This window comes from Xenopus tropicalis, chromosome 5 (assembly GCF_000004195.4).
Source record: "Xenopus tropicalis strain Nigerian chromosome 5, UCB_Xtro_10.0, whole genome shotgun sequence".
In the NCBI taxonomy this organism is placed as follows: Eukaryota; Metazoa; Chordata; class Amphibia; order Anura; family Pipidae; genus Xenopus; species Xenopus tropicalis.
The window spans coordinates 83,914,996-83,937,098 of NC_030681.2; the positions used below are offsets into that span (position 1 = coordinate 83,914,996).

The 22,103-nt window shown below is 38.9% G+C and overlaps 1 long non-coding RNA gene across 4 annotated transcripts; it reads left to right on the top strand.

The window, feature by feature from the left end:
- Positions 1-838: 838 nt before the first annotated feature.
- Positions 839-8,352, top strand: LOC108647678. Of its 4 annotated transcripts, XR_004222833.1 has the most exons (12): positions 839-918; positions 2,007-2,184; positions 2,272-2,331; positions 2,512-2,605; positions 2,803-2,834; positions 3,550-3,688; positions 3,775-3,844; positions 4,058-4,140; positions 4,844-4,899; positions 5,199-5,231; positions 5,655-5,720; positions 8,132-8,352. It is a non-coding gene; the product is annotated as an uncharacterized LOC108647678 (long non-coding RNA). The 4 variants fall into 4 exon arrangements; XR_004222831.1 differs by having other exon boundaries at positions 5,199-5,720; XR_004222830.1 differs by lacking the exons at positions 5,655-5,720; positions 8,132-8,352 and adding an exon at positions 5,433-5,644 and having other exon boundaries at positions 5,199-5,336.
- Positions 8,353-22,103: the final 13,751 nt, after the last annotated feature.

Here is a 22,103-nt window from a genome sequence, read left to right on the forward strand (position 1 = left end):
ATGTGACTGCGCCTATTTTGCTGCGATCGTGCCTATTTTCCTGTGACCGCCCCAATGTGACGCAACTTCGACTTTTTTTGCCTTTTTTTTTAATTTTTGCTGAAGTTTTGCAAAACAATTTGCCAATGGCGAAATGTAGAAATACATTGCAAATCCATGCCTGGTTAAAAAATTCGCTCATCATTACTCCCAGCATTTGATGACAGGCACAGCATGGCCCCCAAGGCACAGTGTGACCCTCCAGTGTTTATAACAGGCACAGTGAGGCCTCTCAGTGTTTTATGACAGGCACTGTGTTGCCCCCCAAGGGTTTATGACAGGCACAGTGTGGCCCCCCAGCATTGAATGACAAGATAAATGAGCCCCCCCTAGCATTTAATGTCAGATGTAATATAGCCAACAGCAACCTGAGTTTAGATCCCCCTTGCCCTTTTGTCTTTCTTCCATCTTCCCTTCCAAGCTTTTCCCTACTCCTTATTTTTATTTCCATTCTGCTTTCCATTCCTTTCTCTCCTGTGCTGACTCAGACCCCTATAATATAACAGTGACTTTTTTCATACATTACCTTTATTTTATTTATTTATTTTTATTCTAACCTGCTTTTTGTTATGTCAGTTTAATTTTTTTTTTGTAAACCTTTCTCTTTCCTTTGTATCCATTTACTTGATTGCTATGCAGCCATTTAATCAGCTTGTGTTTATTTACATTCAGTGGGGGATGTTCACATGGATGTGCAGGGAATGATGTCATCACTGTAGGACAGTGATTACATCACCAGTGGGGGTTTTCCCTCCATTTTAGCTTTATAAGGGAAAAAAGGGTTTTCTTTTATAATTTTGATAAAGGCTGGGAACATAGCTGTGCACTCTTGTAACGCCTGTTGATGTGGAGCCTTCATCTTGCAAGTTTATACTTGAGGTATGGCAGTAATATATGTATTTCTAAAGAAATGTCTGGTGCTGAAAAATATGTGGTGAAAGTTGATTATATTGGTTTGTACTGTAATATAAATGGTCAGTCTGTAACATAAAATATGGCATTACTATTCTGCTAACTGCTCTAATTAAGGTGTTATATATCTACTATATGGCACTACAGTTAACTGGTTGGTACTGCAATATATGGGCAGGCTATGTATTAAAAACTTACACTGTAGTAGCTGATTTTATAGTATGCAGGGCAGTTCTGGGACAATATGTGCAGGTCAAAAATTGCTTAATGGCCCACCTGCTGCACAGTGGTAACAAGCAAATATTGTTAACCCATCATACAGACTGCAGACCTTGAGTACTAACAGTACATATTAAAAGTGACTTTTGGCCACAGGAACAGATAGATGCATACAAATTCTTTGATATAGAAACAACCATTTTCACAGCTAGTCCCTGACTAGACACACTTCTTTGTGCTGTTCATATTTGTTATGAAATTTAAATAAATAAACCAAGAGTATGTTCTGTAATACAGTATTCAGTCAAATACTACAGTGCTTCATTACCTTATGTTTTTTGTTTTACATATTGGGTCTTTGGGCAAAGCCAGGCTATGGAGAAGATTCAGCCTTTGCTTGCTGACTGGGGTTGTTTGTGCTTGTGGTAAGAGCAAAGTGTTACATTGATTGATATTCACATATCATAATTAATGTCCCTTTAATAGATTATGCCCGGGTGTGGGAAGCATTGTTGCCATAGCGGGTAAGTTTGTGGTAAAGGTTTTGGGTAGAGGGATAGATTTCTTTGGTGTGCATGAGTGTAACCCATTAAGAGTTTTTAAAGTCTGAAAGAAGGGGTAGGGTACAAAGTAGACTATAAACTTTTAGCAGGTGAGTGGTGTTTACCTACAGAAATAAAAGTTTTTTTGCTTAACAGGTTTGCTCCTGGTTTGGAAACGGACGTGCAGGCTCTTTGCCCTTGGCAGGTAGAGAGGAATGGCTGATACTTGAGGTAGGCTGTGGGCAAATGAAAGGATTGTTTTTCATGTTCATAATATTTGGGTTTCTTTTGCAGGCTTGGACCTCATGAAGCAAGTTGGCCTTACAAAGCACCAGGATATTAGGTGATGCAAATCTAAACCACTTCCTCAACTTATACACTGGGGTGCTTTTCTTTTTGGGCATTTCTTTGTTGTTGTACAGGTTGGACCTTGGTTTGTACCACCACAGAGGAGGAGCTTCATCCCTGACAGGTGATTAATCTACCATATATTTTACTGCAATTCCTATTCTTGATTTTGCCATTGTCATTCTTCGGCATGGGAATATTTGGTTTATAGGTTGGGCCCTGTTGTAGGAAAAGTCCAGAAAGTTGAGTGAAACTCAATTGGCATTCCCAGGTTAGTTGCGTTACTGGTGGTTCTGAGATGGGATAGAATGACTTTTACTATATGTGAGTATGTACTGCTTTAGCATGGACTTTTTCCTTTTTTTTTTTTTTTAAATTTAAAGACATAACATAAGCTTAGATTAAGTAGTATGCTAAGACATGTTTTCCATTTACTGTTGGCAAATCCTAGGTTTTGTGGTATGGGCACGGATACATGATTGATACATCTGGGTATGAACTCATTTCAACCTTGGGTACTTTGTGGGAATCTTTACTCTTGGCAGGTGAGTTTGGTTGCCACTTTGTAACATTTCATTCTTAACTATGTCCACTGCACCCTGACTTCAATAAGTTTTACAAGTTGTGCTCTTCCATGGCATTTCCCAAACAATGATTTAACATTGGTGAATAAGGTTGTTGTTGGTTTTATTGTGCATGAAAGTATACTGCTTCTGCATTATGCAAACCTTTCATTTTACAGATTAAGCCCTGGTACTATTCCAGCCTTGGCAGGTAAGTTTCTATTTTGAAGCTTGTGCTGAGGGGTTCAAATTAAGGGATACATCATTAAAAAGGCGAAGGGTAAGGTCTTTCATGCATGAGGGACCCATGAATGTGAAGTCTGTAGTGGAAGGTGAGGGGTGGCTAGTTCTTTTTTAGGTGGTGGAATGGAGTTGGTTAATATGTTTCATTCTTGTCATTCATTTTGTGTTTGTAGGTTTGACACCCCCCCCCCCCCTATATTTGGGAAAAGCCTGGCAGTGAGTGCTTCAGTCTCCTGCTTAACCTGGGTGTGTTATGTTTAAATGTCTGGGCCCTGGTTTTGGGATTAGTCTAGCAGGTGAGTAGGATGCTAAACTTCCTGGGATTTGAGATTGAAACCAGCTAACCTGTAAAACAGACACATGTCCAGCCTTGGATGGTGACAGAGGTTGATCTAGATGTGTTAGGGGTTTGAGGTGATTAGATTAGCTGTGATGTACATGAATGTGCTACTTTCATCTATGTTTCATCTCAGGTGAGTGGGAATCCAGGTGCTTGAGGTAGGTGGAAGGGAAATGGATGGGCAATATTTGTTATCTATCTTTTACAGGCTGGGCTCTCTAGAGGGAAATCAACCTTTTGTAGATGAATGTACAGGTTCTTTTTATTAGGTGAATAGTTATGCAAATCTAAACAAATTGCTCCCTCATCTTGCTTTTTCTGCTTGGGCATCTTTGTTATACAGGTTAGACCCTGGTTTGGGAATTGTACTGCAAAAGATGAGAAACTTCACCATTGGCAGGTGATTAAACTGCTATGTATTCCACAGTAAATGCCATTCCTAATCTTCTTGGGCAGGCTTGTTTCTCCACCTAAGCTTGCAGGTGAGTGGCTTTGCTGATACATGTGGTAAAGCTTGAGATGGTGTGATGTACATGTGCCCTTCAGTCTGGGATTCTTTGTTTTACAGGTAGGGATATTGTGTATGAAAATTCTAGCACTGGAGGAAGATAACCTTGAATTGCTGGAACTTGTGATTGGTATGTGAGTAGAGGAATAGTTGTGCATGGATAAGAAGTGTGATTATTTAGCTTGGGCAACTATTTGTTGTTGTAGGTTTCTAACCATTATTGTACTTCAGTCTTAGCAGTATAATTGGGATCCGGTTTCTTTTGGTAAGTATATATTAGTGGCTCAATAAATTCTTTTACGGCATTGTCACTCTTCAGCCAGAGCATTTTTGTTTTTTACAGGTTGGGCACTCATGTAGGAAAATTTCAGAAAATGTTGATTTTTATCATAGCCAAGTCAATGGGGATGTTGGTGCTTTTGACGGGTGAGTAAACAGGTATAGACTGATTTCACCATACATGAGTGTTATGTTTTAGCATTGGCTTTGTTTGGTTTTTTTTCTTTGCTTTTAGTGAAAAACCGCATTCTAGTGTATACACAAATAAGACAGATCTTCAATTTGCAAACTCATTATTTGGTACTTTTTTGTTTTCATATTGAATTTTTATTAAATGATAGGATTCATACACTTACAGAAGCTACCATTTTATGACCCTAGGATAAGGGTAAAAGGGGATAGATTGATTTGGATGTTTCTGATGCTTCAGTAAGTAAGTGGATATACCAATGTTTTGGCTAGGTATGTTGAATGGTATTATTCTTATACACTAACAGATGCACTTTGTTTTACAAGTTTAACTTTGTTTTAGCAAATGCTATGGAGGAGACTCCATATGGCTGTTATGGCTGAACAGGTTTTTGGTGCTTGTTGTAAGGGTGAGAGTAAAGGCTTAGATTTGCTTCCTTTCTCCTGGTGGGAGAAAGGAAGCAAACTGCCCCTCTGTTAGACCTAACAGGTGAGGGAGGATGCAGATGTTTAGTATACATTTTTAATAAGTTTTTGGGTCTGCATGTAATCATCTTGCCAAGGAGCTTTTGGCTGTATCTTTTGGTATGTATTATGAGTGGCTGGAAAATGCATTTTGGCCTTGTCATTCTTCAGTGTGAGTGTTTGTTTGTTTTTATAGGTTGGACATGGTATGTACGGAAAAGTCCAGAAGTGGTTGAGCTTCTGCCTTGGCTGGTAAGTGGCATACTTCTGATGGGGAGGTGAAGGGAAGTTAGATAATTATTTCAGTGTGTAATGCTTTAGCTAGAAAATGCCACAGAGAAGCCTCAGCTGTGGTTGGTGAATAGGGTTGTGATTGGGCTTAGGTTAAATGATTAGACCCGCTGTGCAGCTTTCAGCATAGGAGCATGGCCATTTGCAAGTGAGAGGGGGATACACATGATTTGTCTTTAGGGGGCATATTGGTTTCAGTGTGCATGACAGTTTACATGAAAGTATACTGCTTGTGGTTTACATGAACTTTTATTTTACAGGTTAGGCCATGGTACCATGTCCAGCCTTGGTGGGTAAGTGAGGATACTGAAGCCTTCAGAGATTGCTGCTTAAACCTAGGCCTTAGTGTTTTTTTTTGTTTACCTTTCTGGGCCCCGGTTTTTGGAAAAGTCTTGCAGGTAAGTTGGATGCATTTTTTATTTTTTCTGGTAAGGAAGGATGCAACAGTTTAGGTGTGCGTAGTATTATGACTTTAGCTTGTGTCTGTTTTACAGGTTGGACCTGGCTTAAGAAAAGTCCTACTGCAGATAACATGATCACTTTTGGCAGGAGAGTAAAATTAGTGTGTGACTAAGGTTGTTTTTTTAAAAAAATTTTTATAGTTCTCTAAGAGTTTAGACCTTTTTGTTAAGGAAATTTCACTAGGTGGCACTTTTCAGATCAATAAGATTGTGTATAAGTGTGATCTGTAATACCTATATTTTTTTGTTTTACAGGTTGGTATGCTTCAGCCTTGGCTGGTGCTAGGCTAGTCCACCACAGAAGGGCTTTTTCTGTGTCAGGTGAGTTTGCATGCTAGCGTTAATATTAGGGATTTCAGTGAGGAGGCCTAGATTGGTTTTGGTGGGTGTGAATGTACATGTTGCTTTAACTCCTTATTGTGACAAGGACTTAACCCTGTAAAATATTAGTATTAAAGGTACAAGGAATCTCCACAAAGTAACCTTTAATTTAAACCATTGGGACAGAGTAGTGTTTTGGGCTACAGCTGGAACAAAGTCCATATACAGTAACTGTTTATATATCCAGAGTAGTGTGGGGGAAACCAACTTAACCACAGGCAAAATCCGCAGTACAGTTAGCTTTGTGCTTGAAAGTGTGCTGCTTCAGGCTGGGTTTTTTTTTTTTATATATTTGGTTCTGCTATGGGAAAAGTCACTGGCAGGGGCATGCTTGTGCCAGCAGATGAAGATTGATTTCTAAGTTACTGTACTGAAATGTATATTGTAATACTTTGTGTAAAGGCACTTGACTTTTGGCAGGTGAGTGGGAATGCTGGTGCTTTATTGTAGAACTGAGGGGGTAAGATGTGTTAAAAGATGTATGAAAGCATGTTCTTAAAGACTGGATGTAGTTTGGATTTTATGGTTTAAACCTGGTTAAGGAAAAGTCTAGCTAGAGAAGTGCTTCAGCTTTATTAGGTCTTAGGGATGTTTCCACTGCTGCTTGTGGTTGGTGAGCAGGTAGAGGAATTGGTTTGATATGCATGTGAATCTGCTTCATCAGCCTTTGCAGTCTTTGTTTTATAGGTCCCTTCATAAGCCTGTTGTTGCCTCTGTTGGTAAATTGGAGTGCTGTGGTGAGCGGTAGAAACTTTTTTTTTTGCTTTTGCTTTTGCTTTACATTTTGGCAAATGGTATTGGAAAAGTGTTGAAGGTTCTTTTGCTATGGTGATTGCAAATGGTGTTACGGTTAGGTGTACATGAGGAGAGATGGGATGATATTTGTGCATAGGAGACTGGGCTTCTTCAGTCAAGTCATCTTTGTTCCTGGGCTAGCTATGGAGGAGCCTCAGCCTTGAAGGATGAATGTGAATGCAGGTATTACCTGTAGGAATTAAAGTGGAAGGATAGTTTGACTTTTGATGTGCATGAGACCATGTGAGCATCTGGCAAAAAGTGCAAGTGAGGCTTCACTGTGATCCAATTAATCATTACAACTAGATCACACATGCCTGACTGTGTGGATGCCGGTGGAGATGTATTACTGCAGAGTGGGCATCTTGTAGATTAGGCTCTGGTTTTGGAAAAGTCAGGCTGCTGAGATGCTTTTGTCTTTACAGGGGAGTTACTAATTGTGCTTTTTCAGTGTGAGCATATGTCTTCTAGTTTAGGGCCAGATATTGAGGAAAGTCCTGTTGCAGTCACTCTAGCCATGGCAGGTTACTAGGGACACTGGTAATGTTAGGCACTTTAATTTGTTTTGGTGTGTGTCTTCATCACTGTGGCATAAATGTGGTTGTGGATTTATTTTAGATTTACTGACTTTTTTTTTTTTTAGCATTTTGTAAGTTATTATCTACGGAAGAGCAGTAGGGCCACCACAAAGTCATAATTCTGACTTTTCAAGTCAAAGTCGAAATTATGACTTTTAATCTCATAATTATGACTTAAAAAATTCCGGTGAATTATGACTTTTTAATTTTTTTTGGTGGCCCAACTGCTCTTCCGTAATTATCAACCAAGCTGCAAAGAGGCAGAATGGGCAGGATAATGACATACATTTTTTTTTTTATATAGCCTGTAATGGGGGGGGGGGGAAACATTTGAAATTTGGTAATTTTCTTATTTGTAAGTTTTTTTTTTTGTTTTTTTTTTTTTCATTTATGGTACTCTAACATTATTTTTTCATTTTGATTTTAAGCCTGCTTCCATGATTCTATAGCAATAAACTCCTAACATTTTCTTTTAGACACTTATTGAGGAGTGTCACCTCTTTAATACATTCTACAGTGACATAATAACATTAGCAATTTTTAAAACTTGAAAACATGAACCTTTCCTTAATGCAGCTCATAGGACTGGTGCATCAAGTAAAGTTCCTACCTCAATTGTGAACATGGTTTCCAGCAAGGCTACACTGCACACTAATGTGTGGAGCTACTGCTCCTTGCACCAGGGTTGTGCAAGTTAAAATGGCACATTAATTGTGTTTTAGTACCGAATATTGTTCTATCTCAACTTTTTTTTTTTCAAGGTTGCTTCCTGCTTTGAGAAAAAGCTGCTGAATTGCCATTGGATTTAGTGTGCTGCCTTCACCTAGCCATTTTTTCTTACAGGTTGGACCTTAATTTAGGAAGACTCCACAATGAATTTGCTTCAGTGTTGCAAACTGAGTGGGGGACAGAGGGGTGCAGGTGGGGGAGGATAGAATATTTTGTGTGGTGCTCAAATCTGGGCACCTTGTTTTACAGGTGGAAACCTGGTTTTGAGAGTCTTAGCAGCAGTTTCCTTTATGATGATGCTCCTCCATCAAGTTGGCATCCAAGACAACAGCCTTCCTTGCCTGCATTGAACACGTCTCAAATGGATGAGAAAACTCATGTCTCTCACAGTGCTATGATGTATCTAGATGAACTTGATATATCTGAATAAATACTGTAAACTATTTCCATTAAATGCAGTTCAACTTTTATTTACATTTCTTTATTTCTTTATTTCAATGACATTTTATAGACCCTGAAAAAAATTTACTTTGTACCTTTCCTTAGTGGTGGCAGAGCAATGCCATTGTGTTTAAACGCTTAAAGCTTTGCAGCAAACTTAAAGGTGTCTTCCCATCAATTGGATCTTCATACCTTATCTGTAAAACCCCAGATCCCAAGAATTCTGGATAATAGATCCTATAGCTGTATGATATATCAAAAAATCGTTAGAAGTGCTGTACTTCCTGAACAGTTGGCTCACAATATTATTCAGGACACCTGAAATGAACTTGGAGTGATTATTGTTTAGGTCACTGTTTGATTCCTGCCCCATTGCCCACTGAAATACTTCCTATCTCAAGATGGAAATGTTGCACCAGGCCTACTAACCAATAGCAAGCAATTGGCAGGGGCATCACTTATTGAAACCTACCATTTGATTATATGGTCTTAGGGCTTTTGTTACATTGGCCAAATCAGTAGTAAACAGTTTCTTTACAAAAAAAGAGTGCTGCTGTAAACAGACACTAGTAGTAATACGTATATGATACACTAACAATAAAAATGACTGTCCAAAACTCACCACAATCAGGAGAAGGCCCAGGTGCACTGCCTTGAGTTTTCATCTAGGGAAGTGGAAACGGCTATGTATGAGAGAGCAGGCACTCAATGAGCAGTTCTTAAGGCAGGCATGTAAAAATCAATTAGATTTATTGTAGTGCCAACAGCAGAGGGAGCCTTACATGTGTTGTCATAGTGCTTATCTTTGTATCTTTTAGAAAATCCTGCAATAGTTTTAATACAGAAATCTGAAGTGTGGGGGTAGTATAAAGGATTGTTTTTGTTTTTTTTTTTTTACTTTTTTATTGTAATTTACGGAAGAGCAGTAGGGCCACCAAAAAAATAATTATGTCATAATTATGACTTTAAAAAGTCCTAATTCACTGGATTTTTTTTTTTTTTTGGTGGCCCTACTGCTCTTCCATAGTAATTAACTTTTATAGTTGAGGTAAAGAAAATGCATGTTACATATGTTCATTCACATGTCAAATATAATAAAAATTAGCATTTTTCAACAGCATTCATCTGGTTTTTACCTTTATTGTTTTTACTTTTATGTTTTCGTAACTGTGTGGCCCAACTAGCCTAACATATAAGAGGGGGAAATGAGGGATAGGAAGAAGGGGGTGGGGGGGGAAGGGGTATGGTTGAGTGTGGTTGATCATACCTATTTCAATTGTGTGTGGATCAGAGTCTGTAACAAACCATGTCTATATACCCATATATTCCACTTTTCTCAAATTTACTTATGTTGGACAGTAGAGATGAGCGAATCTGTCCTGTTTTGCTTTGCCGAAAAACTTGTATCTTTCAAAAGATTCTCTTAACGGCGAAAATGTTGCGCGTCAAAAAAAATTTCCGCCCATGGGTGACATTTTTTGGACGCGCAGCCAATTTTTCCGTGGCAAATTTTTTCATCTGTTTCGCAAAACAATCTGCCAATGGCGAAATGCGGAAATTTGCTGCAAATCCATGCCTGGCGAAACATTTCGCCCATCACTAATTCACGGCATTTAAAACCTATCAACAACTTATTGCATATTTATTGATTTGTTGGGGGCATAACTTTCCATTTCTTGGCTAGAAATTTATTTTAATTCCATTAATGGACTCATTGGCATGCAAGCGAAAGCACTCTAAAATATTTAAATAGTGAGATATGAGTAGAGGGTGGCAGCATCTAGGTATTACAATAAAAATTGATGGCACTGTTTTCCCGAAGCAAGAAGAAAAAAAAACCCAAAAACTTGCAACACATACACAATTTAGGATCTCAAGTTCTTGTGCTAACATGGCTTTCAGCTATACAAGGGAACATGGTAAGAAGTGATCCTGCAGAGGACATGATATTTTAGAAGGTGTGTGAATTCTTTTTGGCCATACAGGATATACAGTATGAATAAAGCTAAATAGTGGTGAGCGAATTTTTTTCACCAGGCTTGGATTCGCAGAGAATTTCCACAATTCGCCATTGACAAATGTGTTTCACTGGGACAGATTCACTCATCACTAAGGCTAAAGGTCAAACTTTAAAAATTAATGATGAGTCTATGATGTGTGCAAAACACATCTTTAGCAAGTGGCAGGCTGCACTCTGTCCATAATGCTGGCAGATGGATGATTGAGGTCATGCTATTTGATGCTTTATAAACTTGCACCTTCCTGCACTGCTTCCTCTGTTGACATCAGAGATTGGTGGGCCATACATAATGACAGACCCCCGGGTTGGGAGAGTGCAGGTTAGGGTTAGGTGTGGGTTTTTTTTTTTGCACTGTGCACACTGTGCATTCCCATAAGTAAACAATCCATTGTGTTTGTTTTTATCTTATTTAAAAAGGTACTTGCACACTCTTAACAATTTGCAGCAGTGCCAGAATATCCCACCAGGCCCTGTTTGGCCCAATGCATTTTATGACATGCACAGTGTAGACCCCAGGTGTTAAACAGCTGGCATAGAGGGAACCCCCCAGCTTTTCATGACAGGTGCAGTGAGGACCCCCAATGTTTAACAAAAGGCACAATGAGGCCTCCCAAGTGTCTAATGGCAGGCACAATGAGCCCCCCAGAGTATCATAATAGGCAACAGTGTGGTCCCCAAGGATTTTACAACAGACAATGTGTAGCTCCCAGCAGTCTATGACAGGCACAATGTGCCCGCCCTAGTATTTCACAACAGGCACAGTGAGACCGCCCCCCCCCCTGTATTTGATGACCGGAACAGCATGGCCCCCAAAGCTTTAAAGACACAGTGCAGCCCTCCAGTGTTTTATGACAGGCACAGTGTGACCACCAGCATTTTATGACAAGCAAAATGAGGCCCCCAGCAATTAATGTCAGATGCATTGTAGCCATCAGCAACCTCAGTACTGAACTCTCTTCCCTTTTGTCTTTCTTTCTTCTTCCCTTCTGAGCTTTCCACTACTCCTTATTTTTATTTCCATTCTGCTTTCCATTTCTCTCTCCTGCCTCAGACCTCAATAATTTACCAGTGACTGCATATCTTACATTACAAGTATTTTATTATGTCAGTTTCATTTTTTTTGTAAATCTTTCTCTTTCCTTTGAATCCATTTACTTGATTGCTATGCAGCCATTGAATCAGCTTGTGTTTATTTACATTCAGTGGGGGATGTTAACATGAATGAAAAGGAAATGATGTCATCACTGTAGGACAGTTACATCATCAATGTGGGTTTTCCCTCCATTTTAGCTTTATAAGGGAGAGCATGGTTTTCTTTTGTAATTTTGACAAAGGCTGGAGACATAGCTGTGCACTCTTCTAATGCCTGCGGATGTGGATCATTCATCTTGCAAGTTTATACTTGTAGGTATGGTATGAGTATGTGCTGTAATATGTGTTTATAATTTAATGTCAAGTTTACTATATAGGGTGAATGTTTATTATATTGTTTTGTACTGTAATTTTATGAATAATGTTGAATTTTGTGATTAAATACTGTATTACAGATGATAAAAAACACCTAGGTTAATGAAACACACATGTATTCTTTTACAGATTGGGTCTTTGGGCAAAACCTGGCCATGGAGAAGTTTCAGCCTTTGCTGGTGATTGGGGTTGCTTGTGCTTGGGGTAAGAGCGAAGGATTAAATTGATTATGATACATTGATTGAGGCAGCATATTCACATATGTCCCTTTTAACAGATCATGGCCGGGTGTGGGAAGTGCTGTTGCCATAGCAGGTGAGTTTGTGGTAAAGGTTTTGGGTAGAGGGATGCATTTCTTTGGTGTACATGAGTATAAAAACCATTGATGGAGTACAGTCTGGTCCCTGTCTTTGACCTCATTATGCAAAGAAGACTATACACTTTTGGCAGGTGAGTGAAGTTAACAATGTTTTGTTCTGCACCCCTATTATTCTTAAGAGTAATACATTTTCACCTAAGAAATAAAAGATTTTTTGTTTGGTAGGTTTGGTCTTGGTTTAGAATCAGCAATGCAGGTTCTTTGCCCTTGGCAGGTAGAAAGGGATGGCTGATACTTGAGGTAGGCTGTGGGCTTTTCATGTTTATAATATTGGGTTTCTTTTGCAGGCTTGGCCCTCTTGAAGCAAGTTGGCCTTAGTAGGATCCTGATGCTTTCTTGTAGGTAATAGTTATGCAAATCTAAACCACTCCCTCAACTTACACACTGGGGTGCTTTTTTTTTTTTTCTTTTTGGGCATTTTTTGTTGTACAGGTTGGACCCTGGATTGTACCACCACAAAGGAGGAGCTTCATCCCTGACAGGTGATTAATCTACTATATATTTTACTGCCATTCCTAATTTTCTTGGGGAGGCTTGTTTCTCTGCCTTTGCTTTGGATTTGCTGATACATGTGGGTATAAAGTGTTATAAATGTTTACCAAAGATGGCAGGTAAACTTTGATTGCAGGAACTTGTAAGCAGTATGTAAGTAGTGTAACATCTAGCCAATGTAGTACTTCAACCTTTTTGGTAATTATGAGTGTATGGAGAAATTCATTTTGCCATTGTCATTCTTCAGCCTGGGAATATTTGTTTTACAGGTTGGGCCCTGGTGTAGGAAAAGTCCATAAATAGTTGTACTGTAAAACTCAACTGACATTGCCAGGTTAGTGGCATTACTGATGGGAATGATGATGAGAATGACTTTTACTATACGTGAGTATGTACTGTTTTAGCATGGACTATGGAACGATAGCTAAAGTTTGAAAACTTATGTTATTTGGCAACACTTACACGTAGATAAGTTTTCCATTTACTGGAAAACAAATCCTAGGTTTTGTGGTATGGGCATGGGTTACATGATTGATTTTGTGATACATCTAGATATGAACTCATTTCAACCTTGGATAGTTTGTGGGTATGCTTTTTTTAAGGCAGTCAGTGTTGGTCATTGTTGGTGCATGTTAGTACTTGCTTTGGCTGTAGTGTCCTTTTTATCCTATTCAGGTGAGTGGAGATACTGCTGCTTTCCCTCTTGAGTCATGTCATTTATTGATTGTTTTGATATACATAGGAGTGTGCTTAATCTAAACTTTGTTTTGAAGGTTAGGCATGGTTTGGTAGAATTGTCTGGAAAACTCCAACCTCTGCAGAATACGAAGTGAGACAGGTATGCAAGGGTACTTTTCAAGCATCCCAACATGTATATTTGTTTTTACAGGTTTTCAAGGTGCAGGACTGCTACTAGTCCAGCCTTGGAAGGTAAGTGACTATTTTGAAGCTTGTGCTGAGGGGTTCAAATTAAGGGATACATCATTAAAGCATGCATGAAAGACCTTACCCTTGGCATTTTTAACATGAGGGGCCCATGAATGAGAAGTCTCCAGTGAAAGGTTCGTGGGAAGGCTGGTTCCTTTGCAGGTGGCGGGATGAAGATGGTTAATATGTTTCATTCTTGGCATTCACTTTGTGTTTGTGCTTAAGATTTTCCTGCTTAACCTGGGTTTTTAATTGTCTGGGCCCTGGTTTTGGAAGAAGTCTAACAGGTGAGTAGGATGCTAATCTTCTTGGGATTTGAAACTGAACAGTTGGTTTTGGTGTGTTAGAGCACTACTTTAGCCTGAGTGTTTGTCTTTGTTTTACAGGTCCTACTTCAGGAAAAACGAGTAGCGATGCTCACTTTTAGCAGGAAGGTTATGTGAACCCCAACTACAGACATTATCACACTAAGTTTATTTATTTTATAGTATGTCAAAAAGGATGTATATAAATTGTATCTGTAATACCTATGTGTCTGTTTTACAGGGTGCCTGGTTTCAGCCTTGGATAGTGACTGAGGTTGACCTCGCTGTGGTAGGAGTTTGAGGTGATTAGATTAGCTGTGATGTACATGAATGTGCTACTTTCATCTAGGTTTCTCTCACAGGTGAGTGGGGATGCAGGTGCTTGAGGTAGGTGGAAGGGAAATGGATGGGCAATATTTGTTATCTATCTTTTACTGGCTGGGCTCTCTAGAGGGAAATCAACCTTTGTAGATGAATGTGCAGGTTCTTTTTATTAGGTGAATAGTTATGTAAATCTAAACAAATCACTCCCTCATCTTGCACACTTGTTTGCTTTTTTCGCTTGGGCATCTTTGTTATACAGGTTAGACCCTGGTTTGGGAATTTTACTTCAAAAGATGAGAAACTTCACCATTGGCAGGTGATTAAACTGCTATGTATTCCACAGTAAATGTCATTCCTAATCTTCTTGGGCAGGCTTGTTTCTCCACCTATGCTTGCAGGTGAGTGGCTTTGCTGATACATGTGGTAAAGCTTGGGATGGTGTGATGTACATGTGCCCTTCGATCTGGGATTCTTTGGTTTACAGGGATATTGTGTATGAAAATTCTAGCACTGGAGGAAGAATTGCTTGAACTTGTTGTTGGTATGTAAGTAGAGGAATAGTTGTGCATGGATAAGAAGTGTGATTATTTAGCTTGGGCAATTATTTGTTGTTTCTAACCACTATTGTACTTCAGTCTTGGCAGGATAATTGGAATCCGGTTTCTTTTGGTAAGTATATGAGTGGCTGAACAAATTCATTTATGGCATTGTCACTCTTCAGCCAGAGCATTTTTGTTGTTTACAGGTTGGGCACTCGTGTAGGAAAAGTCCAGAAAGAGTTGAGCTTCAATATTGCCAGGTCAGCAGGGGAGTAAACAGGTAGACTGATTTCACAATACGTGCATGGGCTTTTTTGTTTGTTTTTTCTTTGCTTTTATTAAAAGTTTTAGTGAAGGTTTTTTTGGGTCATGTGTACTGCTTTAGTATCCTTTACAGGTCGGACCAAGGCATTGGAATCATCTTGCCAAGGAGCTTTTGGCTGCATCTTTTGGTATGTATTATGAGTGGCTGGAAAATGCATTTTGGCATTGTCATTCTTCAGCATGAGTGTTTGTTTTACAGGTTGGACATGGTATGTAGGGAAAAGTCCAGAAGTGGTTGAGCTTCTACCTTGGCTGGTAAGTGGCATACTTCTGATGGGGAGGTGAGGGAAGATAACGATTTCAGTGTGTAATGCTTTAGCATGGGCTTCAATTTATCCTAAATAATATAACCTGGTCTTTTTTTGTTTTACAGGTTGGGCTTTGGTTTAGGAAATGCCCTGGAGAAGCCTCAGCTGTGGTTGGTGAATGGGGTTGTGGTTGTGATTGGGCTAAGGTTAAATTGGTTTTGATGCTTAAGTGTGCTGCTTTCAGCATAGAAGCGTCGACCTGCAAGTGAGAGGGATACACATTGTTTGTCTTTAGGGGGCATATTGGTTTTAGTGTGCATAAAAAGTTTATATGAAAGTATACTGCTTGTGGCTTACATTAATTTTTATTTTACAGGTTAGGCCGTGGTACTTGGTACAGCCTTGGTGGGTAAGTATACTTAAGCCTTGGTTGAGGGGTTTAAATTACACATGCACTAGAGAGATTAGCATCAGCCCCTTTTAACAAGATAGACCAATGAATAAGAGGTCTGCAGTGGAAGTGCTTTTGGGATTGGGAGGTGATGATTTTTTATTCTTGGCATAAATTTTGCATTTGTAGATACAGATCAGAGATTGCTGCTTCGACCTAGGTGTGTTTTGTTTACCTTTGTGGGACCTGGTTTTGGGAAAAGTCTGGCAGGTAGGTGTGCATAGGAGTGTACTACTTTAGCTTTTTTTTTTTTTTTGTTTAAATGCCAGGTCAAACCTGGAAAACTAAGTCCTACTGCAATTAACATGAATGATCACTTTTGGCAGGAGAATAGAGTGACAGTGCCTGACTAAGTTTTTTGTTTGTTTTTTTTTCTTTCTTTTTTTTTTCTTAGTTCTCTATTTAAGAGTTTAGACCTTAAAGAAATGTCATTATGGGGGCATGTCAACCTTTTCAGGTCAATAAGAACGTGTATAAGTGTGATCTGTAATACCCTTTGTGTCTTTTTTTTTTTTTTTTTTTTTACAGGTTGGTAGGCTTCAGCATTGGCTGTGCTAGGCTAGTCCACCGTGGAGGTGCTATTGCTGTGTCAGGTGAGTGGGCATGCTAGTGTTTGTATGAGGAGGCTTACAGTAGATTGGTTTTGGTGGGCTTGAATGTGCATGCTGCCCACTATTGTGTGGGGAAACTGGTCCTTGTGCCAGGATTGTGCAAGTCGGAAGGACACATTAATTGTGTTTTTATATAAATAACTATTTCAGCTTTTGTTTTTCAAGGTTGCTTCCTGCTATGAGAAATCTGGCTGCAGAGCTGCCATTGGATTCAGTGTACAGAACCGTGCAGGCATTTTTTGTTACAGGTTGGACCTTGATTTGGGAAGATTCCACAGTGAATTTGCTTCAGTGTTGCAAGCTGAGTGGGCGAGATAGGGGTGCAGGTGGGGGAGGATAGAATATTTTATGTGGTGCTCAACTTTGGGCCTGTTTGTTTTACAGGTTTGGACCTGGTTTTGGGAAAGTCTTAGCCTTGCTGCAGTTTACTTATGGTGATGCTTCTCCAAATTAGCACTCAAGACAACAGCCCTCCTTGCCTGCATTGAACACGTTTCAAATGGACGAGACACCTCATTTTCTGTTTTTTTTTTTGTTTTTTTTTGCCATGGTATGATGTATCTAATATATTTAAATAAAGACTGTAAAATATTTGTTTCCATTAAATGCATTTCAACTTTTATTTAAATGTCTGTAAAATGTCATTGAAATGAAGAAATAAAGACACTAAAAAAAATTATACCTTGTTCCTTATCCTAACTAAGCTGCCTGAATCAATACCGGTGACAGAACAATGCCATTGCATTTGTTTAATGCTTAAATGCTTTGTAGCAGACTTAAGGTATGGAGATCCAATTGATGGGAAAACACCAGATCCCAAGAATTCTGGATAATAGATGCTATACCTGTATAATGGATAAAATCTCCATACTTCCTGAACATTACAGTTGGCTCACAAGGTTATTCAGAACACCTGAAATGACATTTTTTTTTTTTTAAATAGAAGTGATTAGCATTTAGCTCACTGAAATATTTCCTCTCAAGATGGAAAGGTTGCACCAGGCCTACTAACAAATATTAAGGAATTAGCAGGGGCATCATTATTGAAACATATCATTTGATTAGCTGCTATTGGGGCTTTTATTACATTGGCCAAATCAGTAGTAAGTGGTTTCTTTATGAAAAGAGTGCTGCTTAAAACAGATATTTGTAGTAATAAGTATATTATGTACTAACAATAAAAATGAGTTTGTGCAAAACTCACCACAGTCAGGAGGAGGCCTAGGTGCACACTGCCTTGAGTTTGCAGCTAGGGAAGTGGAAACAACTGTATTTATAAGAGAGCAGGCACTCAATGAGCAGTAGATTTATTGCAGTGCCAACAGCAGAAAGAGCCTTACACATTGTCTTTTCATATCTTTGTCCTGCCATATCCTGCAATAGTTTATAACATTAAAATCTCTATTAAATGATTTTTTTTTTTTTTTTACTTTGGTTTTTATTGCAATTAACTTTTACAGTTAAGGTGAAGAAAATGCTTGTTACATATGTTTATTCACATGTCAAATATTACAAAAGTAAAAACCAGATGAATGAAATTACTATTTTTATTATTTCTTTGTAACTGTGTGTCCTGACTGGCCAAACTTATAAGATCAGAGGGTATGTAACAATCCATGTCTATATAACCATATATTCCACATTTTCTCAAAGTTACTTACGTTGTTAATAGTGTGATTTTTTTTCTATCTCTACTGTCTAACATTGCTTATTGCATATTTCTTGAATCGTTGGGGCACAACTTTACATGTCTTGACTAGAAATTTATTTTAATTTCATGAATGGACTTATGAGTAAAGTGCTTTCACGTACATGCCTATATCTCACTACAGGTATGGGATCCCTTATCCGGGAACCCATTATTCAGAAAGTCAGAAAGGCCATCTCCCATAGACTCCATTATAAGCAAATAATTCTAGTTTTTAAAAGTAATTTCCATTTTCTCTCTAATAATACGTACCTTGTACTTGATCCCAACTAAGATATAATTAATCCTTTATTGGAGGCAAAACAATCCTATTGGGTTTATTCATTATTTAAATACTTTTTAACAGACATAAGTTATGGAAATCCAAATTACAGAAAGATCTCTTATCCGGAAAACCTCAGATCCCAAGCATTTTGGATAACAGGTCCTACCTGTACCTGTATTGAAATATTTTAGAGGGTGGCAGCATACTAGAGGGTTGATTCACTAAGGTGTGATAACGCTTATCGCATACTTTTTTACGTTAAAATTGACATGCGTTAAAAAGCGTGCAACTGCATGCGTTAATTTTACTGCATTGCGTTAATTCTCGTGCAGAAAAAATACTAATGCATGTTTCACAAACACTTAGTCGCGCTAAATATCGCATTAGTCTATACAAAAATTAACACCTACTTGGGGCAGGCGGTAGTTATAGAAAAGTACAGTTCATGAGCTTTTGGCAACACAATATGGACTTTGCAGTGTGATTTATTCAAGTCTGTGTTGGCCCTAGAGTGATGCAGCCTCCAGTTTGCAGGGAAATGGTCATTTTCAAAAAAAGTAGTTTTACGAACGTAATGGTCGTATGGCTAATATGGCATGTGCGTTAATTAGCGCACGCGGCAAGTTGCGTCACATACCGCACGAAAATAGTCTTCGTGAATTAACGCAAACAGCATCACATCTAAATTAACGCAAATATCCTTTTAGGGAATCGTGCATTAAGACGCGAAAAATAAGACGTGATAAAAATTTTAACGCATGCTATAAATAGTGCTCATTTTATCGCACTTTAGTGAATCAACCCTTAGGTGTTACAGAAAATTAATGGCACAATTTTACAGAAGCAAGAAAAATCATGTAAGACATGCACAATTCAGGATCAAGGGTTTTTGTTCTAACATGGCTTTTAGCCATGCAATGTGCTTACTGCCTTCCCATAAATAAACAATGCCTTGTGTGTGCTTTCATCTTATACACAAAGATACTTGCACCCTCTTAACAATTTGCAGCAGTGACATTTTGCCTGCCGAACCTATTCAGATGCACAGTGTGCCCCACAGTATTTCATGAGAGGAACAGTGTGCCTCCCCCCCCAGCGATTCACAGCTGGCACAATAGGGCCCCCCAGTGCTTTCAGATAGGCATAAAGTAGCCCCTAAAATTACATAACAGGCACAGTGTGGCTAACCCAGGACTATATAGTTGGCAAACTGTGGCGCCTAGTGTTTAATGACAGGAACGGAGTAGACCCCAGAATATTATGTCAGGCACTATTTGTCCCAATGCATTTTATGACATGTGCACTGTAGCCCCCAGGTGTTTCACGACAAGCACAGCATGGACTCCCCAGCATTTCATGACAGGCACTGTGTGGATCCACAATGTTTAACAAAAGGCACAGTGAGGACACAATGCACCCCCAATCCCCCCCCCCCTGTGTTTCACAACAGGCACAGTGTGGCCCATAAGGTTTTATGACACAGTATGACCGTCAGAATTCTATGATAAGTAGTGATGAGCAAATCTGTCCCATTTCGTTCACCAAATAATTCGCTAAACAAACGGAAAATGTGCTTGTCGCGACTTTTCCGTCGCCTGTGGTTTATTGTGTCGCCCACATCTTTTCTGTCCCCCGCATCTTTATTTCGTCGTGTGCCCATTTTGCCACGACAATGCCCAATTTTTTTGGACGCACAACAAATTTTCCCGTGGGTTGTTTTTGCGGAAGTTTCGCAAAACAATTCACCAATGGCAAAATGTGGAAATTCGCTGCGAATCCATGCCTGCCGAAATAATTTGCTCATCACTAATGATAACACAATAAGGCCCCCCAGCAATTAATGTCAGACAGCTTGTAGCCAGCAAGTAACTCCCTTGCCTTTTTGTCTTCTTTTTTCTTCCTTCTTCCCTTCTGAGCTTTCCGCTACTCCTTATTTTTATTTCCATTTTGCTTTCCATTTCTCTTACCTAAGTCTCCTGTTCTGCTCAAATCCCTATGATTTACCAGTGACTGCTTGTCTTACATTATCTTTATTTTTTTCTTTCTATTTTCATTCTAACCTGCTTTTTATTATGTCAATTTGATTTTTTTTTTCTCCTTCTTTTGTATCCATGTACTTGATTGCTGTGCAGTTATTTAATCAGCTTGTGTTTATTTACATTCGGTGGGGGATGTTAACATGCATGAGAAGGAAATGATGTCATCACTGTAGGACAATGATTACATCATCAGTGTGGGTTTTCCCTCCATTTTTAGCTTTATAAGAGAGAAAACGGTTTGCTTTTGTTATTTTGACAAAGGCTGGGAACATAGCTGTGCACTCTTCTAATTTCTGTGGATGTGGGTTATTCATTTGGCATGTATATGCTTGCAGGTATGGCATGAGTCTGTTCTATTATATGCTTATGAAGAAATGTCTGGTGCTGTAATCTATGGGGTGGTTGTTTATTATATTGGTTTGAACTGTAGCCTAAAAGCTGAGCATGTAACATAAAATATGGTACTACTATTCTGCTTGCTATTGTTATTAAGGTGTTATATCTGAAATATAAGACACTATAGTAAACAGGTTGGTACTGCAATGTATGGGAATGTTAAGTAAAAAAACTGAAACTGTAGTAGCTTGTTTTAGTATGCAGTGTAGTGTTGGGACAATACATGCAGGTCAAAAATTGCAAATGGCCAATCTGCTGCACAGTGGCACTCAAGTAAATATTTTGTTTTTCTATAGTACATATGACTGCAGACCCATAGAGTGCCAACATATTAAAACAAGTTTTGGTGGCCCCGGAAGCTTATAGATGCACACAAATGCTTTAATGTAGAAACAAACAGATACAACCATTTTCATAGCTCCTCTTTGCCTAAACACCTTTTTTTCTTTACTCTGCTCATATGTGATGAAATCTAAATATAAAGGCAAATGGTATGTTCTGACTTTTACTGTAGTATCAGTCTGAATACTGTATTACAGATGAATATACATGAATGCTTCATTAACCTTGGTTTTTTGTTTTATAGATTGGGTCTTTGGGCAAAATCTGGCCATGGAAAAGCTTCAGCCTTTGCTGGTGTTTTATGTGTCTCTTTAACAGGTTATGCCCAGGTGTGGGAAGTGCTGTTGCATTAGCAGGTGAGTTTGTGGTAATGGTTTTGGACGAAAGGATATATTTCATTGGTGTGCTTGCGTGAACTCCAATGATTTTTAGAGTCTGCACCCTGTCTTTGATGTTGTCTTGCATATACTATACACTTTTAGCAGGTGAGAGGCGTTCTTAAACTTGGGGTGCATGCATTGTTAAAATAAAATCATATACGGAAACAAAAGTACTTTTGTTTAATAGGTTTGGTCCTGGTTTGGAACCAGCCATGCGGGTTCTTTGCACTTGGCAGGTAAGTATGGATGGCTGATGCTTGAGGTAGGCTGTTGGCAAATAAAAGGATTGATTTTCATGTCTGTAATATTGGGTTTCTTTTGCAGGCTTGGCCCTCTTAAAGCAAGTTTATCTTAGTAGGTGAATGTGGAACCTGGTGCTTACTATTAGGTGATAATCATGCAAATCAAAACCATGCAATTACACATCGGGGTGATTTTTTTTCTGTTTGAGTATTTTATGTTGTACAGGTTGGACCCAGGTTTTGGAATGTACTGCCACAGAGAAGGAGCTTCATCCCTAACAGGTGATTAACTGCTATATATTTTACAGCCATTCCTAATCC